This window comes from Oryctolagus cuniculus, chromosome 14, assembly GCF_051225735.1.
Source record: "Oryctolagus cuniculus isolate XC-2025 breed Fujian yellow rabbit chromosome 14, ASM5122573v1, whole genome shotgun sequence".
NCBI lineage: Eukaryota > Metazoa > Chordata > Mammalia > Lagomorpha > Leporidae > Oryctolagus > Oryctolagus cuniculus.
In genome coordinates this window covers 73,063,042-73,072,444 of record NC_142880.1, presented here as the reverse complement: position 1 = coordinate 73,072,444, position 9,403 = coordinate 73,063,042, and positions in this window count along the sequence as shown.

Genomic DNA, 9,403 nt, shown 5'->3' with positions numbered 1-9,403 from the left:
GCCTTGCATTGCTCTGATCTCCAAGCACATGATTTGCATGTAATTCCTCTGTTCATATCTTTCCTTCAGCCACACTTGGACTCTTAGTTTTCCTCAGGGAAATTTGCACATCCCAGGGCCTTTGCATGGAACACTTTCCCTTCCATTCCTTGTCTTGTTAACTCTGACTAATCAATCATCCCTTAGCTTGAACTTAAATCTTCTCTGGAGGCCAATTTCTTCCACTAAAATGCTGTCTTTCGTCAAATTAATATTGGAGCATGTTATTTATTTGGTCTTGTGAGTATCTGACTTACATATACTTACGCCACTACAATACTGAAACATAAGTTCCATTGGGAAGAAACCATGCCTGCTCGCTCTACTTCCTTCCTTGTACCCAGCATGCTATGCTTTCTGAAATACTAGAGACTGAGACATGGTTGTTGAAAGAACAAGTGAGTGACCACAAACATATAAATGTACAAGGGAGCAAAAGAATCAATCTCTTAGAGGAGGGGAGTAGTCCAGTGGCATGATACTTGTTCCAAGATTTCTGGAAAGAACTGTGGCAGTTAGACAAACTCAGCTGATATTGTAGCAAGACATCAACACATAAGGAATGGCACTGAATCTCCCATAGACCAAAGGTCTTGGATACAAATGAGGGCACTTCAAAGCATTTGTGGTAAAATGGAAGTAAAATAAATTTGCTGCATAAATATTTAGAAAACTACTCACAGAAAGACTTTCAGAAAGTTTATTTGAAATGCATATTGCAAAAAACTAATCATGAATTTCAAAGAAATATTTTGGTTAGTTATATTCCTTTATATAGAAAATTAATTTGTGTTACCTCACAGTTTAATATAGTTCATCAAAGCAAGTATGAGATGGGCTTTCTCTTCCATGAAGCTCTGAGGAGATACATTATACCATTTTTGCATCTAGAGAATGTAACCTTTATAACTTCCTGAAGATGAGAATTTATGTTAATATTTATGTTAATAATAAATTGATTCCCAAAATAACACTCTGAATTTTGAATCCACAGAGCAATTTATCAGAATTGGTAAGGGAGAGAAAAAACCCATGATGTGCAAAGCCCTATCATAATTTATCTGATTTAATTCTTAGAAGTTTCATGGTGGTGTGATAATTATCCTCACTTAAGAAAAGAATAAGTGATGAACCTAAAACTGGGACTTTTACCAAGCCTCAAAACAGCCTAAGAGCCCCATTTCCTTCTGTATTCAGCTCAACTTACCAATATTAGCAATCATGTCTTCTCTTCTGAGACAGAATCCTTTCTTCACTTCTACCTACAATTCTCCTTGGTGTGGTAATGCATTCATACTTCTGTAACAAAATACAATGAACTTGCTGGCTTAATAAACAATAAGAGCATTTTTATCACAGTTCTGGAGACTGGGAAGCCCAAGATCATGGTGCTGGTGGACCCCGCATCTGATGGGGTCCTCCTTCATTGTTGATGACTTCTTGTTGTTTCCTTGAATTGGGGAAGGCTGATCTCTGCAAACCCTTTCAGAAGCACTAATCCTATCAGTAATTCCTTTTTTTTTTTCTTAATTTATTTGACAGAGTTATAGACAGTGAGAGAGAGACAGAGAGAAAGGTCTTCCTTCTGTTGGTTCACTCCCCAAATGGCCGCCACGGCTGGTGCTGCAATGATCCAAAGCCAGGAGCCAGGTGCCTCCTCTTGGTCTCCTGTACGGGTGCAGGGGCCCAAGCACTTGGGCCACAGCAGAGAGCTGGACTGCAAGAGGAGCAACCAGGACTAGAACCCGGCTTCCACATGGGATACTGGCACCACAGATGGAGGATCAACAAAGCGAGCCATGGCACCAGCCCCCAGTAATTCCTTCTTAATATTTTCACACTGAGGAATAGCTCTCAATACTAGAATTCCAAGGGAGCACATTCAGACTACAGCATTTAGTAGAGAGAGACTCTCCTTCCCAACCTAATGTTCTTTTATTTTGTTTCTTTCTACCTCACGTCATAATCTTCTCTTTCATGGCTCCTTCTTGCTTTAGTGGTGGACTTTACTTGGATGGAAAATACAATTATCTTGACCATCTGAGAATCATCATTGATGTGACAAAGGAGGAGAGGATGAATCAGGAGAGCCTATCCCAAAACAATAACCTAGATGGCAATACTGTGATTGTGTCACTTAATCCTATTTTCATGTGAGTCCCTGAATATTTTCTCAGCATCAACATCCCTTGCTACTGCCCCAACCAATTTCTCCTGTCACATGGTCTAATCTGCTGGTGTGCATCTAGTGAACTAAGAAAGGAAAACACGTTGATTTAAATTCTAACATCACTGCTATAATTAAACTTATTGGTCATTGCTGTGTTGATCAACATGAAAGGTACTATAGATATAAATGTGTGTATAATAAGATATTGTCTCAAACATGATGTGGTTGATAGCCTCAGGTAACAGGCGAGACAGGCACCACAGCGCTTTGAAGAGGAGTGCTTGAATGCTGCTGTAGAACCACAGTTCGGGGGGAGTATGTTTCCAGAAGACAGAAAGCTCACACTTTGAGTCAGAGGTTCAAGTAGTTTTGGGTTATAATTTAAGCAATTTGAGCCTGTCAATTTTGATATGATTTAATATCTGCCTAATATTTGAATATGATTTTAAATATGACAACACTTAGAAATATATCATAACTATTGTGCTATTCAGTAGAACTGTAAACATTTTACGAGATCTCAGTCATAAAATAAATCAGTCCAATGTTGGCACATAAGAAAAACTTAGAATGTATATTTTGTTTTCATTAACTATATTGGTCTTACATGAAGGGTATGTGTTTTCTTCTGGTATTTTGACTTTTGATAATTATGCACTATTAAGCAGATCCTGAACACTACTGGACAAATATCAAACAGCCTATATGGTTACCAGTCTGCACAACACGTATGCAAAGACCCAGGTACAAACTAATGTAGTACTATAAAGTGGATATGTGTCAAAATAGCTGTAAATTAGGCAACATCACTCACCAATCGTGTTTTAAAAACTGTGATCTTACTCTGTGTGTGTGTGTGTCTGTGTGTGTGTGTGTTTAACAAACTAAGATTTTTTTAAAAAAATTCTGATTAACATTAGTCAGGATTTTAGCATTAGCAGCTCTTAAGGCTGATTATGCTTTGGACACCTTAGGATGTCAATCCTCTCCTCAGGCAGTCTGATGTATAACAGGGAGCCAAGAGGAAATACCTTGATTATAAAGTTATCCAGGTTACTTTCAAATAATTGCAAGTAAACAGGAAGCAATGAACTGACATTCTCAAATATTTAAAAAAGTATTCCTATTGTTTCTGTGATTTACAAAGTTACTATGGCAATTACTGCTTGTTTATTCAAGGGCTGCTTAATTTACACAACTTTTCTTTCTGCTTGATGAGCATTGTCTTCTTTTGGCCAAATCAAGAAATTTGTGGGCAGCCCTCACTATGTAAAATGATGTTATAAAATAGAGTGTTCATATTATGCAGGTCCAGTCTATCCACTGAATCCTGTGTCTCTTGAAATAAGATGCACCTGCTGTTAAGGTCAGATGGTTTAGATGTATAATGGTGGGAAAAAGCCTATGGAATTTAATCTAAGTGATGGCTCACCATCTCCCCTATGTTTAATGCCTATCTGTGAGATGATCTTGACATAGCTGCCAGCCATGTGAGTTTATCTATGACAAGAAGATGGGAAGTACAAACCACTTTGAAACACTGTACTTGAAGTTGACTATTTCATCACAAGAATGGAATATTCAACCTTTGGAAATTTTTAAAGATGAAAAAGCATATTTAGAATCAAACGTAAGTATATAAACATTTATATTTTTAGTCATGGAAGATAAACTCTGCTATTAATGTTTTTTAAAAAGTAGGACTCAGAAGAAAATAAAATTTCTTTTGCCCATCCTCCCTAGTTCAGTCCCAACAAAGTGCTGGCACCAAGAATGCTGTTTCAGGTTTGTCCTAGCCCGGTCCTTAAGCTAAACTCTGTTGCCTTAGACAGACACAAGGGACCTCAAAAAAATTTGTATCATTCTGATTATTCTACATCTGGAATAGCAGGGAAAACTAAAGATGGAACTCTTGATTGAGAGCAGAGTTTAGTAGTTTTGGAATAATTTATGTATAAATACTGATGCAATAGTTCTGTGTGATTCCAATGTTAGGTAATGTTGCATTCAGAGAATCACATTCAAACAGTCACTTCTTCCTGTAAGTGGCTTCAATTTTTTTTTTTTTGACAGGCAGAGTGGATAGTGAGAGAGAGAGAGACAGAGAGAGAAAGGTCTTCCTTTTGCTGTTGGTTCACCCTCCAATGGCCGCCATGGCTGGTGCACTGCGGCCGGCGCACTGCGCTGAACTGAAGGCAGGAGCCAGGTGCTTCTTCTGGTCTCCCATGGGGTGCAGGGCCCAAGCACTTGGGCCATCCTCCACTGCACTCCCTGGCCACAGCAGAGAGCTGGCCTGGAAGAGGGGCAACCAGGAAAGAATCTGGCGCTCCAACCGGGACTAGAACCCAGTGTGCCGGCGCCACTAGGTGGAGGATTAGCCTATTGAGCTGTGGCGCTGGCTGTGGCTTCAAATTTAAAAAGCAATTTCATTCTTCAATTACACATATTGGGGATCTAACTAGTAACTTTTAGTAGTACCTTCCTGCTTTCTGTTCTCCTTTCCTCATTTTTTGCACCTTTGACCCACTATCTAGACCTCAATTTGCTACAACTCAGGAATGCCTGGCCTTATCTCCCTTTCCTTCCTCTGGATTTAACTCCTCTTCTTCACCTGTGTTTTCATTGCTGATTTTCGCTTAGTTATTCTTCCATCCTCTGCTTTCTAGGTCTGTCTACTTTTGTCCATTCTCCAAATCTTCATCATCAAAGTCTCCTATCTCAACTGAAAATTAAAAATTCTCCCTGCATTCATGAGGGCAGGGCAGTGCAGGTAGGAATAACCAGGGTATTAATCTCAGTATTAGTATAACCTTGCAGACAATAAAGGTCAGGCATTTGCAGGATGGAGAAAAATTGGAATAGAGATGATTGGGGAGTTTTGATTAACACAGAACATGTTTAGTCCTTATGCTGTTGAAAAAGTTGATAAATACTTAATGTAGGCTTTGATATTCAGTTTTTATAGGTGAAAAAACTGTACCTCAGAAAATGAACATTATTAGGATATGAAGATATAAGTAATATTTTACCAATTCAGATATATCATACTCTTTCCATTCATTGAGAAATGTCCATGTTTGTGACATTTCAAAATGGATTGTAAGTTGTTATGAAAGTAATTGGTTAGTTCCATTAACTTTTTTCTATTATATTCTACAACATCATGCACTGGCTAGTCTCAGAATGCATTCACTTTCCTTTTAGTTATAAGAAAGTGAGTAATAAGACATTTATTTATACCAGAATAAATATAATGTTTATAGATAATAAAATTAACAGTAAATGAGGGGCTGTTTGGTATCTTGAGTGGGTGAATTTCTTGTCAGAACACATAAAGATCTTTTGGGCATAGACACAAGAAAAAGAACCAGTGTCCATGAGAAATGGAATGATAGCAGTCATATATCTTTCTTTACCTTTGTCTCTCTCTTTTGGGACTTACATGGTCTCTTGTTCCCAGTACATGTGACTTCTTCCTTCCTATATAAAATTGACTTATTGCTATTTCATTGGTAAATATCTCACCATGGCACCATTCAAATGGTATTTTCAGCCTCCTGGTCAACATGGTTGTTGAACACAACCTCACAGCAATGAAAATTTCACCTCTTATATTCTTATTCCAAATCAGTTGGAAGTATACCAAGGCTGATTAAGTTTGTTCTAACTTTATACATTTAGCCCAGTCGGCTGTGGCCTGAAAACAAAAGCCTTTTGCTAGATAGAGATACTCCTTTGAGCTAAGTATGAACAGGTTTCACTAAAAGAAAATGGATGGGGGCTGGCGCCATGGCTCACTTTGTTGATCCTCCGCCTGTGGCACTGGCATCCCATATGGACTCCAGGTTCTAGTCCCGGTTGTTCCTCTTCCAGTCCAGTTCTCTGCTGCAGCCCAAGTGCTTGGGCCCCTGCGCCCGCGTGGGAGACTAGGAGGAAGCACCCAGCTCCTGGCTTCAGATTGGCACAGTGCCAGCCATAGCTGCCATTTGGGGAGTGAGCCAATGGAAGGAAAATCTTTCTCTCTGTCTTTCTCTCTATCACTGTCTATAACTCTACCTGTCAAATAAAAAAAATGGATGAAAGTAAAATGATTAACTCTTGTACAATAGTTTAGGAAGGAAGAATGTTTCTGGATAGAGCCAATGCCTAATTAAACTCCTGATTTCAATTTCCATTTTAGCAATTTTAGTTGCATACCTAAATATTTCTGCTGGCTTCATTGAAACTTAACTATGGTGTCACCTCCTTTGCCCTCAGTATTATAATTCCTTAGATTTAATAGTTTTCTTCAAATAATTACTCTATGGAACTCAGTGTTATTAAATATTGAGAAAGATCACTTGAATTATCTTTTTCATGTGTGTTAGTATCAAGAATTTTGAGGAATCTAAAATTCTACCTTACTTGCAAGCCAATAATCTAACCTGGCACTGTTTCATAATTGGTGGCAGAAAGCATGAAGTTCCTGGATTAGGGACAAAGAACTTTACCATTCACAGCAATAATGAGAGCTAGAATACTAATATTCAGAAATAATTGTGACCCTCAATTCCCAAAGTGCAATTGATTACAAAGATAGATTGGTGACATCTGTTAATGCAAGGGAAGAAATTCTGAGTTTAAGGAATCCAACTCTTTTATAATAGGCAGCAAAGCCTATCTGACCTTTGCCCTAGAGGATGTCCAAGGAGAAGTACTATATTTAATCTTCTAAGGCTGTTTTCTATGCAAACATTCTTAGAAAATGGCCCATAAAAAGGCAATCAATGTCAGCTTACAAGACATGGAGTATCATGAGAAACCTAAAATTGTCTCTCCACAGTTGTATTATCTTTGAAAGAAACAATACATGGTCAGAAATGTGCAATTTCATGTGAAACAATGGACAGAAAATTGCAAGTAATGAGAAATATTTTGGGGGTCAGCACTGTGGCCCAGTGAGCTAAGCTGCTGCCTACAATGCCAGCATCATGTATCTTAATGCCAGTTCAAGTCCTGGCTGCTGCAATTCCTATCCAGTTTCCTGATAATGCACCTGGGAAAGTAGCAGAAGATAACCTGGGTGCTTGGACCCCTGCTACCAATAAGGATACCTAGATGGAGCTCTGAGCCCCTGGCTTTGCCCTGGTTCGTCCCCAGCCATTGCAGCCATTTGGGGAGTGAGCCAGCAGATGGAAGATCTCTTTCTGTCACTCCCTCCTTGTCTTCATCACTCTTCCTTTCAAATAGATAGATAGATAAATCAATAAATCTTTTTGTAAAAGTAGAACTAATTTATGCCATACTTTGTTCAATTAATTCCTAGTATTTTCTTTTGAGTCAGTGAAACATTTAGAAAAAGGAATAATTTTGTCATGAAAATAGATCACATTAACCATGATAGAAGTCACTAAGACTTAAATATCAGCATTTTTTCTCATTTCATTTCCAAGATCAAAACTTCATGAGAGATAGGTGATGGCACTTATTTTTGAACCAGGGGATGGTTTTAATCTATAATCAGAGTTGTGCTAGATATTTAAAAATCAGAGTTCATGGAGCAGATGTTTAACCTAGCAGTTAAGATGCCTGTTTCCCATGTTGGAGTATCTAGGTTCAATTCCTAGCTCTAACAATTGACTCCAAATTATGGCTGATGTAAAACCTTAGAGGCAGCAGTAACGGCTCAAGTAAATATGTTCCTGCTGAAGCTGGATTCAGTACCTGGCTCCTGGCCCTTCTGTCATTTGTAGAATAAACCAATAAATGTTAGTTTTTTCTCTAAATAAATAAATAAATAAAGTTCATGTAAGTTTTTCACTCATAAGTTTTTGTGTTGTAAATTAGTCAGAATTTATATATTCAAAAAAGATAATAAATGTAATGATTATATTGCTCAAAATTTATTAAATTTGATCACATTAATAACCTTACAGTGATTTGAGGGATAAATAGGGTAAGTACTTTTATATTAATTTGAATGAGGTAATAAGAAGAGCATTATATCCTGCCTAGCCAAGTCCATTTGACTATAAAGAGACCTAGATCACAAGTACCTACTTCTAGTCTAGTTCTTTTTATTACCTTGTGGTGTTTTCTTCCTACAAACAGAGTGGAAGTGGAAACTAAATTATACACAGGGAACAGAGAATGTTCCCATAGTCAAAGCCTGGAACACCATTGTATAGCAGCATGTTGAAAACTTGGTTGAATTCACAGACACTTTACTTGAAGAGGCTCAAGGATATAATCTCTTTCCCTAATATAAAACCAAGGAAATCATTCTTTATGCTCAAAAGATCCAGTGATGGAAAGTACAGAAGAACTCCCTAGGATTTCTATTCAGGGTTGAAGTAGGGGACCAGGAAAGAGGCTGTTAGAGCAGCCATCCTGCAGTTTTAACATAAAGGTTTAGCGACTGTGCACAGATGACAGGAGCTTCCCAGGAGGTTTTTGAAGTACCACTGTGGTTTTTACTCAGCTTTATTATCCATGAAACTCTTGGGCAATAGGTGCAAGTCATTTTGGTATTCCCTCAAGCTTTAGTATTTTTAATTCTTGAAGGTTACCTATGGGACATAAAATGCATAGATCTTTAATAATAAAAAATGAAAATAAGATAAGGAAAGTCAAATCAAAACTGAACAGGGATGTGTTACTGAATTCAATGAGTTAGTTACAAGTGAAGACAAAATAGAAAAAGTTTTAATTGGAAAACGTACCCTTTAAAATTAAATATGAAAGAAATAGCAAGAATAGCAGACTATATACGTGTGTGTTTGTGTGTGTGTGTGTCCCAGTCAAAACTGTTTGGATTTAGTAAAAAAAAAATTCTCATCTTCTGAAATTTGTAATAATTTATAAATATATATTTATAAATATATATTAATTTATGCATAATTTATAATAATTTGTAATAATTTATCAGATTACTTGGTTTATATCTCAAAAGGCAAACAAAGTCAGGTCAAATCTTCAGGGTAGGTAATTAGGTAACCAATCAGTTATCTGTTAATTAAAAATAAAATGCTACTAGCTTGTTGGTGACTGAATTGAGCAATTTGGAGCCAAAATCTAGTATACCTCAGCCCAGTAACACGAAGTTAAAACTTACCAACTTGGGCATTGGGTGTCTTGGTGGAATAAATGTGTAAAAGGGAACACTGAAGAACTAGCCAGTTTCCTGTTTTCTAAGAGCTAAGCTTTGAATGATTG